This window comes from Ursus arctos, unplaced genomic scaffold, assembly GCF_023065955.2.
Source record: "Ursus arctos isolate Adak ecotype North America unplaced genomic scaffold, UrsArc2.0 scaffold_5, whole genome shotgun sequence".
In the NCBI taxonomy this organism is placed as follows: domain Eukaryota; kingdom Metazoa; phylum Chordata; class Mammalia; order Carnivora; family Ursidae; genus Ursus; species Ursus arctos.
The window spans coordinates 71,248,797-71,271,656 of NW_026623067.1; the positions used below are offsets into that span (position 1 = coordinate 71,248,797).

Here is a 22,860-nt window from a genome sequence, read left to right on the forward strand (position 1 = left end):
AAACCACAGAGCACAGTAAATCATAAATAAATATGTTATTAAATATAAGATTTCAAGGATTATAAAATACCCCATTATTTTATCAACTATTAAGGGAGCAAAAGACTGTCAATTAAACTGTGACATAATGCCTTAATGATAATCCTAACTGACAATCCATCACACCAGCTTCTCATTTGCTTTGAAATTAATTCCAGCTACACCAAGATTTTTATGGCAGTTTCTCATACTTTCATTTGCATTCCTTTGAGTGTGACAGACAATATTTGTGCACAAAAATCTGTAATAAATAAATAATTAATACAATTCAGTCCTCTACTTTAGAGTTTTGTCCTTTCTTTGATAACATAAAGCACTTTGTAAGTCTTTGCAAAAAAAGAAAAAAAAAAACTATAATCATTCCTTCAACAATTAAAATTTCTGCATTAATATCAAATTTATGCCTCTCTTCTCTGATCTATGACTTCCCTTATATTCAATAACTTTTACCTGCTGAATTAGTGTGTAATTATTTTGAAGACATTTGACATGGCATTTAAACTCGGTGTGCACAGCAACACCAATGCATACACTTAATTGAAGTGATGATAATAATTGTGACCAAATTTGTGTATGCCTAACAAAACTGTCATTTCCACCTCAAAGTACCTCCCCAAAGTGACAGTATGAGGTTATTTTATGTTTCATCAGAATTTCAGAAATGTTTAACATAAAAAATGTACATTTTTGAACTGCTAAATATACTCAGTAAATATTATCACTGTGTATTATAACTGAACATTGAGAATCAAAGTTTATGTTCATAAAGATAGTCTACCTATTCAAATTTTTATCTTTTTTTTGAAAGGCATCAGAAAATTTCATGTAGATGAGCAAACACTCAAAACATGTTCCTACTACATACTGTTTTCTTATGAAAAAGATGACTTCAAGATTATCATCTATGAAATACTGTGGTATAGCTATACAATGGGATATTATTCAGCAATAAGAGAAATGTCAATTTATGTGAAAAGACATGATGAACCCAAAACACATATTGCTAATTGAAAGAAACCATTTGGAAACAGCTGTATACTGTCTGATTCCAACTATTTGAGCTTCTGGAAAAGACAACAGAATAGAAAGAGTAAAAATATCAGTGCTTCCCAGAGATGCAGAGATGTGGATAAGGTTAAATTAGATAGAGAACAATATTAGGTAGAGCACAGGGTAGATTTTAGAGCAGTGAAACTATTTTATATGATACTATAATGGTGGGTACATGGCACTACGCATTTGTCAAAACCCACAGAATGTTACATAACAAATCATGGAACTTACATCATTTAGGAGAGCGAGGGATCTCAAGAAGGAATGCAAACTGCAACAAGAGAAGCTAACTGTATTACAAATGTATGCAATAACCTCACTAAAGAGGGTGGGTGTAAAAGGTCCTGACTTAAGTAATTCTGAACATAAACACAGTCCATACAACTAAAAACAAAAATAACTGTGCATATGTACTCTGCTCTAGTTGGTAACGTTGTTTCCCACATTGGTACTGGTTAACAATTCAGATAGGGCTATACATGTGGGCTGAAACTGAATAATTAAATGTCTGGTAGGTAGTATGAGACACTTCTCACTGTTGGACTAGAACTTTACAGATAAGCAAGAAGAGGAGGCTAGAATGATCCAGGTGTTAAGGGATTAGAGTTGGAAACATAAGTATGAACTCATGTTTAAATTAATATAGTGACCAATATAGTGACCAATATTTCTACATGTAACCATCTGTTACATGTAGAGTATATACCTGTATATATACACAGGTTTTCACATACACATGTTTCCTCACTCTATCAGTTGAGGGGACCTAGAGAAAAATCACACTCCAGTAGCAATAAGTGCACTAGCACCCACATCTTGGTTTCTAATGCCCCCCTCCAATTTGGAGCAATGGCTGATTCAAGGACAAGCTGGAAACATATAAGAGGCATCCTATAGTTCCATAAAGTAAGATTGTTATCTAAAAACAAAAACAAAACACCAAAACCTTTATTTTTGAAGGTATGTGAAAAGGACACAGGAGTCAACTGAAGGAGCTGCCAATAACCAAAGCTAGAACAATTTAAGTGACCAAGTAAGTAGCACTGGATTATAACCCAAAGTATGAAGCAAGTCCATATTGATATAAATGACTAAATAAATAAGCAAATGGGGAAGGGATTAGACAAATCTCCCTTGCAGAATTTCAAATATTTTATGTAAATATTCTGCCCATGAGAGGGGGGGAAGCATAAATCCCCACTCCTTAAGTGTGGGCTACATATAATGAAAAAAAAAAAATGAGCAACTTTACAAACATTTCATAAGACTGACAAATACTACCTCAGCCAGGTGATCTAATAAGTCAACAAGAATAGTGATAAATCATTTTCACAGTAGGTACTTGTGATGGTTAGTTCTGTGTGTCTATTTGGTTTGGCTAAAGAAACCGGTTATTCAATCAAACACTAATCTAGACATTGTTGTTAAGGTATTCTGTAGATGTTGTTAAGACAATCAACTGACTTTAAGTAAAGGAGATTACCCGCCATAATGTGGGTGGGCTTCATCTAATCAGTTGTATACCTTAAGAGCAAAATGAGCTCTCCCCTAGAAAAAGAAATCCTGCCTCAAGATTGCAGCATCACCTCTTGAGATTCTAGCCTGTGGACCTACTCTACAAATTTCACAATTATGTGAGCCAATTCCTTTCAATAGTTCTCTTTACATACACCCAGTTGGTTCTGTTTCTCTGGAGAACTCTGATGCAGCACCCTTGATATAATGTAATGTGATAAAAACTGGATGCTCATCTCTGTGGACTTCCTCTCAAAAACCCCTAACTCCATTTGTATCATTAGAAGAACAAGAGGCAAATTCCAGTAGAGGGACATCCTACAAAATACTTGGCTAATACTCTAAAATTGTCAAGGTCTCACACACACACACACACACACACACACACACACGTCTAAGAAACTCTAACAGCCAAGAGGAGCCTAAGGAGATATGACAACTAAATGTAATGTGGTCTCTTGGGTAGGATCATGGAACAAAAAATGATACTAGGTAAAACTAAGGAAATGTGAATACTGTAAGGTCTTTAACAATGATGTATCAGTATTGGTTCACAAACTGTAACAAATGTACTATACTGACCTGACATGCTGTTAATAGGGAAATTGGCTGTGAGGGTACATGGGATTTCTCATAGTAACTTCTCAATTTCCTCTAAATTTAAAACTGTCCTTAAAACAGTCTATTATTAAAAGTAGTTTACGTTAGATGATAATCTATTGAGAGAAGAAACAAAAATAAGAATTCAAAATCTGGGAGGTGATGTCAGTATAGATTTCTCATTTAGAAGTAAAATACACCAATTTTTAGCTTTATAAATAATTATTTTAAGTAGCTTTAAAATAAAATGCAAATATAAAAGACATGAAAAAGAAAATGTGCTGTGTAAAAAATGAACAGTTTAACAATTTAAGAATACAAATACAGGTTGAACATCCAGGTATGTATTAGCAAAGTAGAAGAGGTAATGTTTGGGGAGTAGAATAATGGGAAAAGTAAAATCTTGCTCAATCTGTGCTCAAAAGACAAAAGATTCTAAAGACTAAGTTTTCCTTGAATGTGAGAATTTGAGAAATAAAGATTAAAGGTTGCTTTTTTTCTCCAAATTGCTACAAAATTTAAAAAGCAGGGTAGTATCTATATGAAAAGGAAACAGTAGGCAAATATGAAAAAGAGAAAGGAGAATAGAAATGACAGTTGTAGGATCAAAAGTACTAGCCGTGAAGATAAAAATAGAAGTTTTTAAACTTACTTATTAAATTCCAAGACTATAAATTTGGGTTAATATTTTCTCTGGACAAATGAGTAAGCTAAAAAAAATAAAACAGGGGGCGCCTGGGTGGCTCAGTCGTTGAGCGTCTGCCTTCGCTCAGGGCGTGATCCCAGGGTCCTGGGACCGAGGCCGGATCAGGCTCCCTGCTCCGCTAGGAGCCTGCTTCTTCCTCTCCCACTCCCCCTACTTGTGTTCCCTTGCTCGCTGGCTGTCTCTCTCTGTCAAATAAATAAATAAATAAAATCTTAAAAAAAAAAAAAACAGAATAAATATTCAGAAATACAAAACAAATTAAAATAATCAGAAAAAAACCTGTAAGATCGAGAAGACTGGCAATATTTATTTAAGGCAAATTGGAAATTCAATCACAGGGAATACAATGGAACAAAAATTATTTTAATTGATGCACATACACTATTTTCTAGTGACTAAAGTCAAAAACTTATTGCATATTTAAATGATATACTCCAAAAAATTCAGTATATAGAGCCATTTTTATTTTCAATTAAATGCGTAAGCACTCAAATACTGTATCAGAAGTCTAATTCCTTCCTATGGAGCACCTCTCCCAACACTTCAACTGCTCTATTCTTTTTCCACATACCAACCAGAAGAGCCATATATTAATTCACCACCTTCACAGACTCTTGCTGACACAACACTGCTGTTCAAGACTCACTCTGTCCTTTGTCGAATCACTGCTTAGGTTCCCCTGGTTTTTGGATAGTCTGGCATACTCTTAATGCACACAACTGGGATTCCAAGGGAAGGGACTTCAGACATCATTCCAGAACAAATCTATTGCTCCAGATGACCCAGCTGGGAGAATCACCTTGAATCAAGCTCACATTGTACCAGAGAAGCCCCCCAAGACAACATTTTATGACAAAGATCTGACTTCATGCCAGCATAAGACTTTTGATGTCTGAGATCACTATAAACAAAAATAGAAGGGAAGTATACACAAAAAACAAAAACAAAAAAACCCCAACCAACAAATAAAACTGGAAACAAGGTAAAAGCCGTGAAATAGGCAAATGACACAAGCACCCTACCCCCTAAACAAACACATGCATTCTCACACACACAAGCATACACCCACCAGACGACTAGGCATGTGGGAAAATGCTTAACCTCTTTGGTAGAAAAATCCATGAAAATTCTAAACATACACACTTTTATTTAGCAAACTGGTAATTATTTGAAAAACAATATTCAGTTATGACAAAGATCTGGTGAGATGGGCAGTGTCAAATTCAGTCACATAGTGTGAACTAAGAAGATATTTGTGTGAGCAAATAGGAATATAGGTCTAAAACATTTATAATGTGCAAATGTTCTATGAAGTCAATGTCTAGAAATCCGTCCTATGAACATAGTTAGCAATGCACCAAATGACTGAAATATAAGGTGTTTATAGTATTTTTGAGAATAGCAGAACTATAGAAAACAACCTAATTGTTTAGTTGAGACTGTTAGAGTCTTCCAAGATTGAAGACCCACCAGTGATATCATTTTCATTGTATTCAATTTATTTTTAGTCTTCACCATTCTTGTTTTGTTGTTGTTTATGAGTTAAAGGTTGAGATACATAAATATTGAGTATCATATGTATGTTATGTTTACAAGTGTAGTCTTCAACATATGGTGGCAATAGCTACAAAAGAATTGAATAATAACAGATAAACAGGTTATAAAGTAATACTCGAAGGTAGTAGGATTTATTAGGTTGTGTTAATGATAAAGCCAGTGTTAAAGTAATTTTGTGCATCTCAATGGAATCTGGTGTTGTCTTAGCAAAAATTAGTATCACCTTGGGCTCAGGAATGCATAAAAATTGCCCACTATAAAAGATGTTAATTATACATATTTTTTACTTTTGAAAATGAACTGTATGATATGTTTTTCCAAACTATTATTACCCTCAGGAGATGGGGAAAACAATCTGTATAGCTACTGGAGTCAATAATGACCAGCAGTGTAACTCCAAAGAATTCTCTAATAGTTTCCCACTCAAAGATGTAGAGGTCCCTGCCCCTCATAAAAACAAGACTTACCCAGGGGAGGAATGGATGAATAAACAGAGGTAGTACATACCTACATTTTCACTTTATTATCCCTAGTTTTACTTCAGGTAGAGCACTCGATTCACTACTCAACTTTTACGGTAAACAGGGACCCAAGTTGGCTGATAAAAAGTTAACTTTAAAAGCCGTGTCTAGAATAGTATCTACAAGTTAGTACTCACTTGATAACTACTTTTTGAGTGAATAATTGGCCCCCACCTAATATTTAAGATACAGAAACTAGTGTGGAAGGGAGAAAAGGACAGTGTGGTTTCACGTAAGAGTCACCAGCAACTGGGACATGGCCCGGGATAGGAGTTTTTTTCCTCCTTCCCATTTTTCTTAATGATTATTACAAATAAAACCACCAAATTTATTTTCTCCAAAAGAAAAGCTGACAAGGTCAAACAAGTATGGTATTATGGAGTGCCCATATGAGACATATGTTTGCTGTGAAAAAGGCTGGAGCTTACCTTATATCCCATGAAATTCTCTGCGAAAGAACAGTCTCCTGGATCCCTGATATGTATTACTGAGAACAGCCAAAGTATCAGGAGCTCCTGTAACCAAATAGCATAGAAATCAACTTACCCCACACATTCCAAATTTTCTACAATTAATTTTTTTCATGTATAATCATAAAGAAAATAAAGCACATATTCATTGACAAAAGCCACTAAACTTAAAAGGCCAAACATCACCACCCGGAATAACGTCTAAATATATTAGAATAATTCATTAAATGCCTAGAAAATACAACTAATACAGAACTTTAATATGAAATGAACACAGATCTCTGCTTCATCTGGTCCTATGTATGTCAGTAATGCCTACATGTTAATCTATGTTCAGTTTTAAAATCACCTATTCTAAAATTACAGAGTTAAAATAAACTGGAAAACTTTCATCTTAGAACTGTAACTGTAATAGGAAATTCCAAATAACAGAACCAATACTTAATATTTATCTCAGGCAAAATAAGACTATGGCATAATTTGTGAAAGCACTGGACTTGCAACCAGAACAGGCAAACATGAAAATATTTTCAACTGCTTACAGCTTGTGTCCTTGGGTGCATCACTCACTTTCTTTGGCCCTTGGTTTTCTGATCTCAAAACCAGGATAACAGTAACAACTCCAAAAGCCTTGTTGAGATGATTAAGTAAAGGAATTTGTGTTAAAGGTGCTTAGCTGACAGTATTTCTCAGAAGAGGAACTCACTGTGTTGGGGGAGGAAAATGTCCCATGTTCAGTTAGTAGAAATAAATAATTAGATTCACAGGGATGGAAATTGGTCATGAGGACTTCATGGAGAAAAAGAACAGGAAGGAGGAAACCTCAGAATGACAGCTTTCCTGCCACCTTCAGAATAGGATGAGCAAAGAACACAGCTGGAGTTTGGCAAAACAGTAGAGATCTAATGACACTAAACTGTGCACAGGCCATGGTCACCATGGCAATTAATTTCCACACAGTAGAAATGATAGATTTTAAGGAAAAATGTCAATGCATTAGGAATAGAAGAATGACTGGTCTAACTAGATCTACCTTGAGCAAAAGACATTGGGAGGGTTGTATGCAATAAGGCCTAAGAACATGAAGGGAAGAATTTACATTATATATTAAGTATTAGGTATAAAAGACTGAAACTAGGCCTATATGCTCAGGGCATGGCAGACCTATTGTATCCCCTGCTATTTGCAGCATAAATAATAAGTTGATGTGTCTCTGTGTTATCTCCTCTGTCCTGTCTGATAACATTGCCACAGAAAGGAAACTAAAAATGTCAGAAAAAAAGATGCCACAAAACAACACTTTACTAATTTTTCACTGTATTACTTATATGAATAATATTATAATATTAAATGAACAATTTAATAATATTTCATCTTTCTCTTGTTCGACAAGGCTCTTCTAGACCAAAGTAAAAGGCAATGAAAAAGGTATACCATTTCTAGTTCTTAGTGTTGCGTGCTATTATTCCTTGTTTCTCTTAACCCCAGGTCTACTAACTGTAACGTCTATGCCACATGGCAAACAATCACCTGACTATTTCTAACTACCTTTGCTTTCCGGTCACTGGAATGCTTTCAGTCTCTGTCTCTGTTCCTTTCATTCAGGGGCTCCAAAAGTAAGGCAGCTAATCTGATAAACCAGTAAATCAGCACAATTATATAAATGACCTTTTCTCAAGAATACTGTATACATTTTAATACAGCTTTTTTAGATCTCATGACAAGGGAATAGTGAGAATGACTTGCTTTAAGAAGAAAAAAGCAGTCTACCCATTTGGCCTAAATGTGAAATCAGCCCAGTATATAACCATCCAGATCTAGACTGAGGGTCACTGCTCAGCTGTTGCCAGAGTTAAGGGGATGGTGGGAGCTGAGGAGAGGGTACAGCCATGGAGACAGAGATAGGAGGCCTGGTTCTTTCAATAATTACATGAAGCAGAATTCCATATGGCACCATCACCCCTCCCCCAACAGTTTGTAACACGGCTACTTCACTTTGGCCTGTGATGTGATTAAGGACTGAAGAGAGAAATTTCCCCACTGGCATTGAAGAACCATGTGGAGACAGACACATACGGAGGATGTCAGGCGGTCTCTAGAAGCTGTGAGACTGCCGCACCCCACTCACCAGTTTACAGTCCACAAAGTGTAGTCACCAGCCATAATGAACTAAATTCTGCCAACAACCAGAGAGCATGGACAAAGACAGTAAGTCTTAAATGTATTTGTAGCTCTCACCAATACCTTCATTTCATCCTGGTGAGCAGAGAACCCAGCTACACCATGCTCGGACTTCCAACCTACAGATTCCTGAGATAGCACATGTGTGTTGTTTAAGCCCCTAAATTTGTTCTAACACGCAGCAATAGAAAACTAGTACAGTAGCTACGCCTATGTTGTGGATACACAGTACATAATATATAGGCTTTTATTACCAAGTGAGGAGTTGAAGAAACAATGTACAGCAAAACCATGAAATACAAGCATGTACTCAGATTAGTCTTTTATGCAGGAAAGCAAAATGAAATTATTTCCTCTTTTTCACCAATGGTACAGCAAGGGCTACAGAGGTTAACAATGCCTATTAGGTGTCATTTCAGAGAAAAAATTCACAAAAGCCCTAAATTCCTTAAATATTGTCATTAGTAATCACTAGCAGTTAATGAGTACCCACAGAAGGCGAGTAACTGGGCACATACTTTTTAAATTAATCTTCTCAGTATCTCTGCAATGTAGGCTTTTTCCCCATTTTGCAGACTAGAAATCAGGTTATTAAAAATAGTCAATAATCACATCAATCTACCAGACGCCAAATCACTGATGTTTTTACTATACGACATTGCCTGTGATAACTTTGCTTTAAGCCTTCAATCAAAATTAAAATACAAATACTAATGGAAAATGACAATTATTTACATTAATGTGAACTAAAAACCAGTTGCCAAAGGATCAACAACTTATGTATGTAGCACCTTCACAAAAAAAAAAAATCTCTCACTGTGATTTCAGGAGAATCCTGTGAGGTAGTCAGGGTAGGTATCATTCGTTTACCTATTTTACAGGTAAGAGAACTGAGGTTTAGAGGGTTACACCCAACTTGCCACTGACTGGACATAATGCTGATGACATTATTAGGTCTCAATCTCATGTCTTCTCTTCAAATACAGAGTCTGTTTCCCCAAAATGGGATAGGTGCATGGAGGAGGAGGGCTGATGGGGAAGGAGACTGCAGGAATGCTGAAGAGAACACCCACCTACTTCTTGGTTCTCAAAGGATCAGCCCCGTGATGGCTAGTCTACAAGACTAGCACACCGAAAACACTTATGTGCCTCAGGATCACAAAACCTAAAGCTTCTGCTGTACCTGGGAAGAGAAAAAGCTACAAGGCCTGGTGCTTTGGAATCCATGGTAGTTATATATAAAATAAACACATTAGACCACGTTTATTTGTGATAATTAATCTACTTTCATTTGATGAGAATTGTCTTGAAAAAAATTCCCAGAGCTATGCTCTGATTTTAACAGTTACATCTCTTTTTTTATGTGGGTCCTATTCTTCCATGCCTGTTCATCTGACATCATTTGTGGAAATATAGAGAGAATAACCAAAACTGGAAACAATACAGGCTTCTTCCATTGCACTGAATAACACTCACTTATGGTACTGATAAGAAGAACAGTCTTCAAGCATATTTTATTTTGCTAGTGAGTTATAGTTAATAATATCACAAGTACTTTGGTAATATTATGGAAGTAAATCCTATTTCTAATAGGTGGTAAAGCATAGTCAAATGCACTGTCAACAATGTTGTCAATTAATTGTCAATTACTAGTGCCAAGGTAAAGGCGAGCTGTTTGTTTTCTGAGCAAACAGTTCATTGAGAAGATTGTTTTAATTATCAATCTCTCACGTCCTTCCACATTAAGTGTCTTCCTAGAGGTTGAACAGTCATTAATGTCTTACATAGTCGAGCCTTTGCAGCAATTGTTTAACAGCTATTTTGCAATTATAAGCAGCACACTAGTTAAACAAAATTAGAGTCCACAATTATTTTTGTAATGAATTGGAAATATAAAAATACATGCAACTCTCTGGAAGTCAAAGCATACTTAATTCTCGTTAGCTTCCCACGGAGTGAAGGGTTAATTTATTAAGGAATGCAGTATGATTACAGTAATTATTGTGTATTGGTTCTTGATAAGTGGGACTTTCACCAGTTTTAAATCCAGCATGGTAGAACACCTATGTGATTCTCTTAAAACTCCAGAAGGCACATTTTTATCTCTTATGAGCTGAAATACTATGAATACACTTACCTTTAACTAATGGATTTTTTGCAAAATTAAGGACACTGGGTTTATCACTAAGAAACAATAAATACCTTTTGGGTTCAGAATATTAACCCCAAGGAAGGACACTTTTTTCCCTTTCTGTAATTTTATTATTTTAGGCTTACTGTACCACAGTAAAATGAAATCATAATATTTAAAAGCCCACTATGATTACTGTGCTTATTTCAATGCATGCGGTACTTCATCAGTTCCAAGCTAGATAACACAATTGGTGCTATCTCGAGAACACAAGAACAAAAATGATTTTGTAAATCTCAGCTTTTTCCCCACTACTTAACAAGTGCTATCGAACACACACAATGTCAACAACCTGGGCCTAAAATGAAAACTGTTACCGTTTTAATCCCACCTTCAATCTAGGAACCTATATGTTCTTACCTCAAATGTTTCTTTCGGGAGAGCTGAATTTGGCCACCTGACCTAAATTCTCTGTCACATCAACCCATGCTATCACCTTAGGGCAGATAAGATTTGCAATCATTGGGGGGAAAAAAAGGTATACGTTTATTACAGATGCCCTCTCTAGAATATAAGCAACAGAAGTCTGTCACATGAACTTCTGTACTTCCAGTGCTCCATATGGGCTTGGTGTAGAATACATTTTAATATATAGCTGTTGAATGGATAGATTAATAAATTAAGGAGTAAGGGTTTATGGCCCCAGCTTCTGCAACCTGCCGTCAATCTAGAAAAGTGGCAACAGTTGAGCCTGTAATGAACGCTGTGAAGATAAGGATCAGCTGCTGCCCGGAGCCATGTCTGAGAACACCTGGGCAATAAGGGCAGAGTGCATGTCTCATTAAACACACACCCGAACGTGGCTGTTAAATACAGCCGCATGGCAAAGCTTGTTACCGGTTGCAGCAGAAGCACAAATCATCGCAGCATCTAAAATGGCAAACAGGGGGCAATCCAAAGGGAAGTCTTCACATGCTGGAGAACATAAAAGAACTGCTAATCATGAATCTCTCTACTCTGTTTTATCCTAACACAAAATAGAAAATATAAAGATAAACAGTAAGCCTCACTCTTCTTTGAGGAAATTCTCACGGAAGAGCTGAAGGAATGACTGAAGTGAGTTTAAAGTCATTTGATTCTCTATCCCTGTGTACCAACTTCCCCATAGAATTTCCATAGTCGAGGTGATAGAATTCACCACCAAAGATGAACAAAACAGCAAAGTGCAGGATCACTTTGAAAAGAAGATCTAAGGAAGATTTGCATAAAACCAATAGTGCCAAATCATCAGGAGACAAAGAAAGCCATTATCAATGATACTCTCTTCCTGCCTGGATCCTCAGCAGCTCCCTCCTTAATGACATTTAAGGTCTATTTGGTATTAGAGACACTTGTTTATTGGTCTTCTTTTTCCCATGATTCTCTTGCCCCTGACGGCGGTTCTGTGCCTTACCCCTTAAAGATGTGACTGTCCTATGTTGCTTTATGTGTGGTGCACACTAAGTAGTTCCTGAAATATGTTAAAACCTCCTTCACTTTTTTATAAATAAAGTATTGCCTATAGAAAAAACATCGGTTCTGACTGCACAAGCACAAATCGTTCCTTGAGGGTGTTCCCCCCTGCCCATTTCCATGAGCAGCTAGGAGCTAACACATGACTAGGCCACTTCAGAACAAGGCCTGCCTGGATTGGATGATTAGACCAACAGAACAAAAACTAATCCAAAATACTCATTATATGTCCTATAGCACTTACACATTATCCAGCACTTCTGCTACGGAGCAAGCCAACTGCTCGCCGGTTCTAACCATTTCACACTTGTAACCATTCTCAAGTTATCGTGTATCTTGTGTGACTTAGACTTAAATGAAATGTACTTATGTGGGCCCACCGGAAATACATATGTATTCTGCTAAAGAGCTAAAAGCCTCACAACAGAAATTTACTTGGCAAAGAAGAAATATATATATAATGTATATGTCTATTATATACACATATAATTCCTGTGGTATAGGAAAAACAATTAACAATTTTCCACTGCCATTTGGAAAACACAATGAACTGAAGAAAAGGAGAAAAGGGGTAGTTAAACATGTTATGTGGAAAAATCACAAAAGCTAGATTGTAGTTTCCTTCATCAACTAGTCTACAGTAAGTCACAGATTACTAACAACTTATGCAAGTTTTACATGCTTGGTCCATCTGCTCTTCATTAAAAAAAAAAAAAACACTTGTCACCATAGCAACTGCCACATGCCATGGTATTTATGCTGCATCTGATGTACAAAGCATAGTTTGTGTAGGAAGGAGTGTGTGTATGTATATGATGTGGCAGCTGTCGTCTCTGCCATTTTGTTACTGCTCTAGAATAAAACAAGGAGTGGTTAGGAATACTCATTTTAGTAGCGATACTAGTGCTCATTTAACTAAATCCTGACCAAAAAAAAAAATCCGTATCTAATCATCACACTGGTCTGCTGACATGCTTTACTGATAAGGGATTGTTTTAAATGGTCGTTTAAACAGAAAACCCCACTTTTCACCTAATTTTTTAAGACAGACTTGATATAGCTGAAGTTCATTTTTCTAAAACAGTCAATGCCATCTTTTGTGTGAAATTACAATATATATTGGCCCTATTCAATAATGGCACTTATCTCTTAGCTATATCCTCTGCAATAAATGTGCAAAAGATGTCTCAGTTCCTTTGTTGTCCCATAAATTTGTTTTGTCATCAAATTGCTAGAATTCAATTAGACCTAAGATAGAGCTTGGAAATCATAGATGCTGCTGACGTAATTCTCCACCCTTTATCTTCTTGCTGACTTCCACCAGAGAGACTGGACACCCTAAATATTTGTTTTTGTTCTGCGAAAGGTAAATCCTTAGAGTTCCGGCTTTTCTTCCAACTGGAGATGTCCATGCGATACAATTCCAGCCAGTAATAACTAATGAGCTTATCTGGGAAAGCAGTGCTCTTTTGGGGGAAAAAAACTGACAGCCTCTAGTAGCACTACCCTTTCTTCTAACTACAACTGGAGTTTCAATGGTCCTTTTACAATGGAGTGACAAGCACGCAGAGTGAAAGGTAGCAGAAGCAGATATTTTATTTTGGCATGACAGAAATGCTGCACAAGCTTCTTTGTCCCTACTTCCTCTTATTTACAATAATTAAATGTCATTGCTTAGGCCACTGTTAGGGATATTTTCTGTTACTTACAGGTGAATGCATTCTTATGTGATACAGAATTTTTTATTCTGCAAAGAATGCTTTGTGTAAGTTCTGTCTTGATAAAACAAAACCTATTCTATTTTAGAGATTATTTTGTTTGCTGAAAAACCATACATGTGAGAGAGGGCATATTTTATATCATGCCCTTGATTCTTTCTTTGATAAAAAGCTAATGTTTCAATAAAATGGATAAAAATCTTAGCTTAAAAAACAAAAAGAACTGAGTAAATCTAAAATTCCAACCAAATTACAATCAACCCTTTTGAATCAATTGAGATTGAAAATGTTTTCTGAAGTACTGGTTTGGCATTTTAAACTCACTTTCAATAAAAAATTTTTAACATCTCAAGATAGCTTTTGACGTCTGCAGCCTCACAAGGATCATTTAAGAAACAGACTGATATCATTTGCTCTTAATGCCTAGTTCAACCAGGACAAAGTTTCAGACCCAATGTTCAAAACGTTACACACATGTTCTGAAAAAAGAATACAGACTGGACAAGCACACAGGTGAAGCTTCGGTGGCCTCCAAACCATCTTAATGGAAAACAGCTTTTGGGTTTTTGCCTTTGATAAAGGTTAACATGCTCTATTAAGTAATACATTATGGTAGTGAGAATTAAAATAGTTTTTTGTTTTGTTTTTTAAGATTTTGTTTATTTACTTCTCAGAGAGAGAGCATGGGTGCACAAGCAGGGGGAGCGGCAGACAGAGGAGAAGCAGGCTCCCCGCTGAGCAAGAAGCCTGATGCGGGACTCCATCCCAGGACCCTGGATCATGACCTGAGCCGAAGGCAGATGCTTAACCCACTGAGCCACCCAGGTATCCCGAGTTAAAATAGTTTTAATATATTTATAAATATGAAAAAAATAAATAACTAATGAGCTAGCAGCAAGCTGAAAGCAACCAAAACAGAAACTAAGCACCAACTGTAGCTCATTCTCCTCAGAGACTCTTCTCTGTAATCAAGACTTAGCCTGTGTTTCTCCTACCCTTCTCCTACACACATACCAGAAATCCTATTAGCTATAAGGAGATCCACTTAAACCTAGAAATAATTACCAGTGATAGGAAACTCCAAGGTGTCTTCAATTGCACATCCAGGGGTAAGTGAGAGTGTTCAGAGAGCAGACAGAAAGCAAATGGTTCACAGCCATAGCATACACTTTGTTCATCTAACTTTCCTATGTTCAAATTTGAAAGTATCTGGTTAATGACAAGATGTGTGGTCATACGGTGATGGCAAAGAGCCAAGAAATACTGCCCACTTAAAAGGCTGATCTATGCTCAGGATAGATGAAGTTGAAAATATTTATAAATGAATAAATCTAATATAATTTTTAGTCATAACAAATTTACACATTTAGTTTATTCACTTGTCCATACATACAATTATCCACTTACTCATTCAATAGTTACTGACCTCTTTAGGTAAACTACTTTAAGCCCTGTGTAGAATTATTTCCTTCCCTAAAAAATTGCCATCTGTTTTTCTGAGAGATAGGAAATAAGTAATTTTGAAAGCATAGAAGATCTTTAAACTCTGTTGCACATTTAAGGAAAAATAGCATTTATTTTTGCTTTTTGGAATCAATAGCTTCAACAAGACTATAGCTAGTGAAGCATACTACTTTTCCCATCCTATATTTATACAATTTTATTGTAACCTAAATTTAAATGTTAGGAGAAAAATTCAGGGGATGGCATGAAACAGGACATAATTTGTCAAAGCATTCACCAACTTGTAATGGATTCACTGTTACAACTTGCTGAAATCTTCTTTTGGATGTCCAAGCAAGAGCAGGCAGCATGTATACACGGAGTGGAAATACATTAGCCAAGTTTATAAAAAATCTCTATGTATGTATGTGTGTGTATATGTATGTGTGTGTGTATATATCTATATATATCTTACTACAGTGTATATTGCCAGATGGAATTTCAGGTGCCTACATCATCATAGCTATTATTAAATTATCCTTTGTGATGATACCTCAGGTAGTCAGGATTGTTATGCAACAGGGAGTTAGGGAAACATCTTAGGTTTTTAAAGCTATTAAAATTTCTTGCAGGTGTGTTTGAGAGAAGCACAGCACAAATTCACTTGCACACTATGAGGATTAGAGACTATGCAGCCCATCCACAAGGGGCAATTAACACAAACTGTGGAGGAAGAAACAACCAGAGTTGCAAACTAAACAGAACTTACATTGTACTTGTATCCCCCAATTATATTGCAAAGCACAGATGTTTAATCCACAAAATAAATGATATTGGCAGTTTTAGGCTATGATATAATCCTACAGGGTCTACCTTTCTAAATACCTACTTTCTACTGATCTTGTTTTTCCCTTGTTCTCAAGATTGTGTTTTCTCTTTTCTCTGTGATGTGAGCCTATTAAAAATATGAAGAGTTTTACTCACCTACTTGTTGCAGCTAGCAAAAGCCTCAATATGCCACATGCGGAGTAGAATTTCTTCTGGCAGTCAGTTCAGTTAAAGGCTTACAGGAGCATATTAATAAAAACCTTTCTAAAGTCCAAATCTGGTATGTTTATAAGAGGCTAGCTCTCACTTCTGATACTGTTAACTTCAAAAACAAAACTGCGAGTTATTTTATCAGCAGAAACGGGTTTAGACGGAAATAAGAGAATTGCAATTCGAGACAAACAAACCACAGCAAAACTAAAGGCAAATCTGCAAAACAAAGGAGAGGAATGCTCCTTTATAGAGGAAAAGGGGAAGTTGGGAAGGCTTTATAAACAAAAAGGCCTTTGGCCAAAACGCGGAAGTTCTATGTATAGTGGCTTCTCATTGGCTGAGATGTGACTGCCTGTCATTGGCGGAGCTGTTGCCAGGAGAGCACGAAAGCCCTGTTCCCTCCTGCTGGGATAATAAAGTAGTATCACCTGCAAGGCCCATCTTTCTGGTCTGCAACTAATGATCTGATTTTCTGATCTGCAATTAACGATGAGTGGTAGCGCATGAGAACCCCCCTCTCCTGAACCTCCCAACTTCATTTTAGTGAGGTTTCCCCTTATTAATTTTTACAGTGCAGATTAAAGTTCATTCTAATTAGCCCCAACACCAGCGCTCCAAAGAAAAGCTGATTTTCCCCCATAAGTGGTGCCTAAGTCTGTCTATTTTTTTAAGAAAACTCAAAATCCTTATTCTTTCCCCACATTCCAAAATGAGTCATTCCAGAAGAACAGCCTATAGAATAGCTTTGACTGCCATACCACACCTGTCATAAGAAAGCTAGATTAATCAATAACATCTGAACAGCTCAATTACTAAATAAGAAAGCAAAGAAATGGAAAAACGATTAATAGGTCTTCCCCAAAATTAGACCCCTAAAATCAAAGAGGAGCCATAATCTATGATGATTTGAAAAGACTATTAATGCTTGAGTTAATATATAATTATCAAACCCTTTTATTTGTTTTTTTTTTCCTACATACAGCAGCTGGTTTCACTGACAATTTTCCTCCTCTGAGAATTTTTCACCTTTGATTAATGACACTTAATAAAAATTCCAGCTAGTTGCAATGAAAAGAAAAAGAGTCATTTGAACCAATGGTGAAGTACCTTATAGAGCTAGGCTAGGAAAGGTTAATGGCATCATTACTTAGGTCTTTGGAGTACATATATCCCTCCCTCGGATTATATTGGGCAAGTTGGAGAGTGCATTAACCCCTTCCAAACTCGAGGTACATTGAGAATTGTTCATTTTGAAAGATAATTAATATTTATAAATACAGCCCATTTTTTCCTCAAAGGATTTTTGACATTACAATAACATAGAAAACAGAATTAATCACATCCAATAGGATAATAGTAAAGAGAAAAAAAAATGCTTCAAGAAAAGAAAACCCAAGTCCTGGGTCCACAAAGTAAGTAAAAACCAATTACCTAGGAAAAAAAGTTAAACTATTTTTCATATACTCAGCCTGCCAGGAATGCATCCTGAGAATACTCATACTTCATACAAAGAAATGGACATTTTACAGTGCCACAGATTTCATAGTTTTTTTTTTTTTTTCCTAAATCATCCCTCGATCCTGACCAATCATACTGCATCATGGTACTACTCAAATACATACATAGATGTATATATCCTGCAGTGAGGAAAACTGGCTATTCATTAACCAAAGTTCACTGAGCCCCTACTTTGTGACATTCATTGTTCCAGGTGCTTGGAATATATCAATACACAAAATAGACTCCCCCAAAATGCCCTTGTGAAATATACATTATAGTGGGGGAAGTAGATAATTAAAAAAAAATAACAAATAGGAAAAACTAGAGTGTTGTAAATTCTAAGTGTGAGGGGATATAATAGAACGAGGTAAGGGCAAATGAGAGTGACAAGGTAGACTATTTTAATAGGAAGCTATTTTAATGGGCAAGAGGGCTTCCACTGTGGTAGCTAACATTGGCCTTTTAGTCACCTACTCATAATCATTTTGATTAATCAGGAAACACCTTTGCTGGCTGCCTCTCCATTTAGCCTCTTGGAATTCCACGGCCTATTAGTCATTGATCTGCAGACCAAAGTTACTCTAGCCGTGTTGATCAGTAGAAGAATTGTATCCATCTCGCCTTTAATAGCAAAGTGCAAGGTGAGGCTGTTCTCCCCTAGCAAAGCAGAGGACTGGTTCTGCTAGCCTAGAAGATTCAGCGAAGTCTGGGGGTTAAGGTTTTCAAATATATCGCTATCTCCTTTCCTATCAGGTCATAAATCCTGCTTCTTCTCCATCGGGATCCTCACCTTAGCATAAGATCCTTGCTAGAAGTTCATTCAGCCTCTTTTGTGCCTCTCCATCCTTGTAACAATTTGGGGGCCTGATTTATAGTATATTAATCCCTCTAGATGCAAGAGATCATAATTTTGTTAGATACTTCCATAGAAGCTTTCTGGATTTCATAACTGACCTAAGTCTAATGGTATCCTTTTTCAAGGCCTCTAAGTCGACTGAAAAACCAGCCACCTCTACATTAGTTATGATTGCCATACCCCTTTATTGTTCAGGTGCTGTAGAGCTGTTGTAAAAGCCAGCACCTTTCTCCCTGCCAACCCGACCAGGATGTCAGTCCAATGCAGGGATAGTCTAGGAAATTGTGACAGTTCAATACACAAAAGATTTTCCACAAACTACTTATTATCAACAATTGGGTCCTTGTCATTTGCTGGCCAAGGGATCCAACACCAAAATCATTCCTAAAAGCCTGTTTTCTAGAGCCAAGTCTGTTGCAATTGTCTTAGGGCTTCCCTAAAATCAGACCCTAAGATAAGGGCTTATGTATCAGAAGTTGGAAAAAATCCCAGTAATAACTGGTAGCATGTGGAATATGAGACACAAAAGGGACAGAAGCCAATAAAGGGTATATGAATGAGTGAGGCATTGCTGCGGACAAATATGGGTCAATCCTACTATGAATTCTCTAAGAACCCATGGAACATACCACAGGATCATCCCACTAGAGGACTGAGTGGTTGGGGCATTTTTCTCCAAATTCTGTCCTCCGTGGTTGTGAGATATTCTTGGAGTAGTTAGCTTTTCTGCATAAGGTAGACTGTGGCTATTGTGGTGAAATAAGTTTCAGAGAGCTATAGAATTCCTTCAGGAAGGGAGGAAGAGAGTTGTAAGCCCTCGTGAGATTAAGTTGTCGGCTTGCATGCTGGACAGTCTACTACACCAACAGATATCTCTAAGTGGGTGAATGGATTATGGCTCAGGGCAGCAATAGCATCTGCAGAATAGCTTATACTCTAAATTTAAACATGCAGTCTTAACTTAACAAAATTTAGTATTTTGCAATACATTTCCTTTTCTCCAGGACAACATAAGGACTTTGGAACATCTTAAATCCATTTATTCAATTCAAAATTTATAAGCTATTGCTGTTGCTAATGATATTAAGCCAGAAATATATTAAAGCCCATAAAAGTTTTTGTTGTTGTTGTTGTTTTAACCAGGCAATAATTAGGTTTACCTTCACATTTAGCATCTTTTCCCCCCACATTTCTGACTTCTCATCTGGGATTATGTTCCTTCTACTTAAAATATGTTCTTTAGAATTTTCCTTAGTATAGCCTGATAGTAACTAATTCTTTTGTTGTACAATAGTACATTGAAAATAGTTCATTTGAAAATGTCATTTTGCATTCATTTTCAAGGCTGTTTGTACCATAAAATTCTAGTTTTGAAATGGTTGTTTTTTTCTAGGACATTGTAAACATAACTCTTTTGTCTTCTGGTTTCCATTGTTGCACTATGTGTTTAAGAGAAGACAAATTTTTTTCCCACTTTTGACTCTTTGGGCTTTTAAAATATGAAGACGGCTGTCTTTCATCTATGCTAGAGTAGTTTCAGATACTTTCTCATCAAATATCATCTATTCTAGTCCTTTCTAAGATTCAAATGAAATGAATATTAGATTTTCTCTCTGTATCTTCTAAGCTGTTTATCCCTCATCTGTATTTTTTATCTTTATATTATTTATACTTCTTTCTGAATAGTTTCTCCTGATCTATTTCTAGTGAACTAATATTTCTTCATCTGTGTCTAATTTTCTTTTAAATCCATAAGCTTAATTCTTAAATTATTTTATCATAGCTTTATACTATATCATTTTATTTGCTTTCTTTTTAAATTGCTTATGTACTTTTAAGAAGATTTTGGTTTTTAGAGCATTTTTAGAATCACAGCAAAATGGAGGGGAATGTAGAGCGATTTCCAAATGCCCTCTACCCCCACACTTGCATAGCTTCCTCCATTATCAACATTCCCCACCACAGTGGTATATTTGTTACAAGTGATAGACCTCCATTGACACATAATTATTCAAAGTACACATTAGGGTTCACTTTTGGTGTTGCACCTTCTATGGGTTTGGACAAATGTATAATGACAAGTATCTTTTATTATGATATCATACGAAGTATTTTCACGGCACTGAAAATCCTCTGTGCTCTGCCTGTTCATTCTTCCCCTTGTCCCACAACCCATGGCAACCACTGATCTGTCAATGGCTCTGTAGTTTTACCTGTTCCAGAATGTCATATAGTTGGAATCATGTCGTATGTAGTCTTTAGGTTGGCTTCTTTCACTTAGTACTATACATTTAAGGTCTCCCCATGTCTTTTCATGTTTTATAGCTCATTTCTTTTCAGTGCTGAATAATATTACCTTATATATGTGTATTACAGTTGGTTATCCATTTACCTACTGAAGGATATCCTGGTTATTCTCACATTTTGGCAATTATGAATAAGGCTGATATGAACAACTTTGTGTAGGTTTTTGTACGGACAGAAATTTTCAACTCTTTTGGGTAAATATCAGTGTGATTGCTGGATTGTATGGTAAGAGTATGGTTAGTCTTGTAAGAAACTGCCAAACTGTCTTTCAAAGTGGCAGTACCATACTGAATTCCCACCGGCAATGAATGAAATTCCTCCCATCACTGAGCCCCCTCACCAGCAGTTAGTGTTGTCAGTGGTTTAGATTTTGGCCATTTTAGGAATATATTGCTATCTCCTATATTGTTTTTATAGTTTCTAGTTTCCTGCCAAATTATTCAATCTTGCCTCTTATTTTTTTTTAAACTATAATTAGAGTAGTTGTTTTCTTGTCTGAGTCTGAAAGTTCCACAGTCTCATGTCTTTGTGGATCTGTTTCTATTGTATGCTGTTTCTGATGTTTTGTACTTGCTTTGTTATTTTTAATTGTATAATATAAGTTTTATTTAATAAATTATTTGGTAGATGATTTTGATATCAAAAATAATGGTAATGTCTTTCACAGACTGTGATAGCTTCTGAGAGTTGTTAGAGAGATTTGGGGTTTCCCTGACCATAAGTAATAAAATTCTGGCTGCAAGTCCCTATAATATCTGATTTCCTTCTAGTTCACACTTCCTTGAGAACATAGTTCTTCATGAACCCAGTGTTAACTGGAGGCAGAGTACCCACCCTCATCAGAATCTGAGGATCATCCCGGATCTATGAGACCACTAAAGGAACAGGTTAGTTTTGCAGCTGTTCTTTCAGAATGGGAAAATAATCCCAAAGCAAAAGCAATTTTGAGCACCTTTTCTGAGTTGTCCAAAACCTTGGCCTGACTATTCCTCATTTTCTTACAAGCTCTTTGTTACTTTCAAAAAGATGTTTTTTTAAAACTTTGACCAGGTTCTTCAGTTTTTGAGAGAGAGAACTGGTTTGGGTCAACCAGTTATTACTGGAAGTGAAATTCTCAAAATCATGTGTTTTTAATTTTGACCAGAGAGTCTTTCATATGAATATTTTTATTAAGCCAATATCCTTTAATAAAAGAAAAGATTAATAAAATTCTAAAAATACCTGAAGAAATACAGAGTTTCATTTACTTACAGTCATTGTATGGCTGATGCTAAGACACAGTAGAAAGAAATGAATATACTACTACTTAAGTACAGAAAGAGTAGTTTTTACTGAGAAATAATTGACATATAACATTATATAAGTTTAAGGTATAAAATGTGCTAATTTGATATATTTATATATTAGCTAACATCTCCATCGCATCACCTAATTGTTTCTTTTTTTGTGCTAAGAACATTTAAAGTATAGTCCATTAGCAACTGGAAGTATATAAATACAGTATTGTTGACTATAACCACAATGCTGTTCATTAGGTCTCCAGAACTTCGTCACTTTCTAACTTTAAGTTTGTAACTTTTGACTAACATCTCTCTAATTCCCCCACCTGCTGTCCCTGGTAACCATCATTATACTCTTGCTTTCTGCAAGTTCAGCTTTTTAGATTCCATATGTAAGGTAGTATTCACACAGCATTTGTCTTCTCCTGTC

At 36.1% G+C, this 22,860-nt stretch overlaps 1 long non-coding RNA gene across 1 annotated transcript in view; it reads right to left on the bottom strand.

The window, feature by feature from the left end:
* The window catches only part of LOC113255117 (uncharacterized), a 913,389-nt gene that overhangs the window by 421,585 nt on the left and 468,944 nt on the right, over positions 1-22,860 (bottom strand). Inside the window, exon 14 of the long non-coding RNA XR_007190393.2 lies at positions 6,420-6,506. This is a non-coding gene — a long non-coding RNA (uncharacterized LOC113255117). The remainder of the gene's footprint in view (positions 1-6,419; positions 6,507-22,860) is intronic.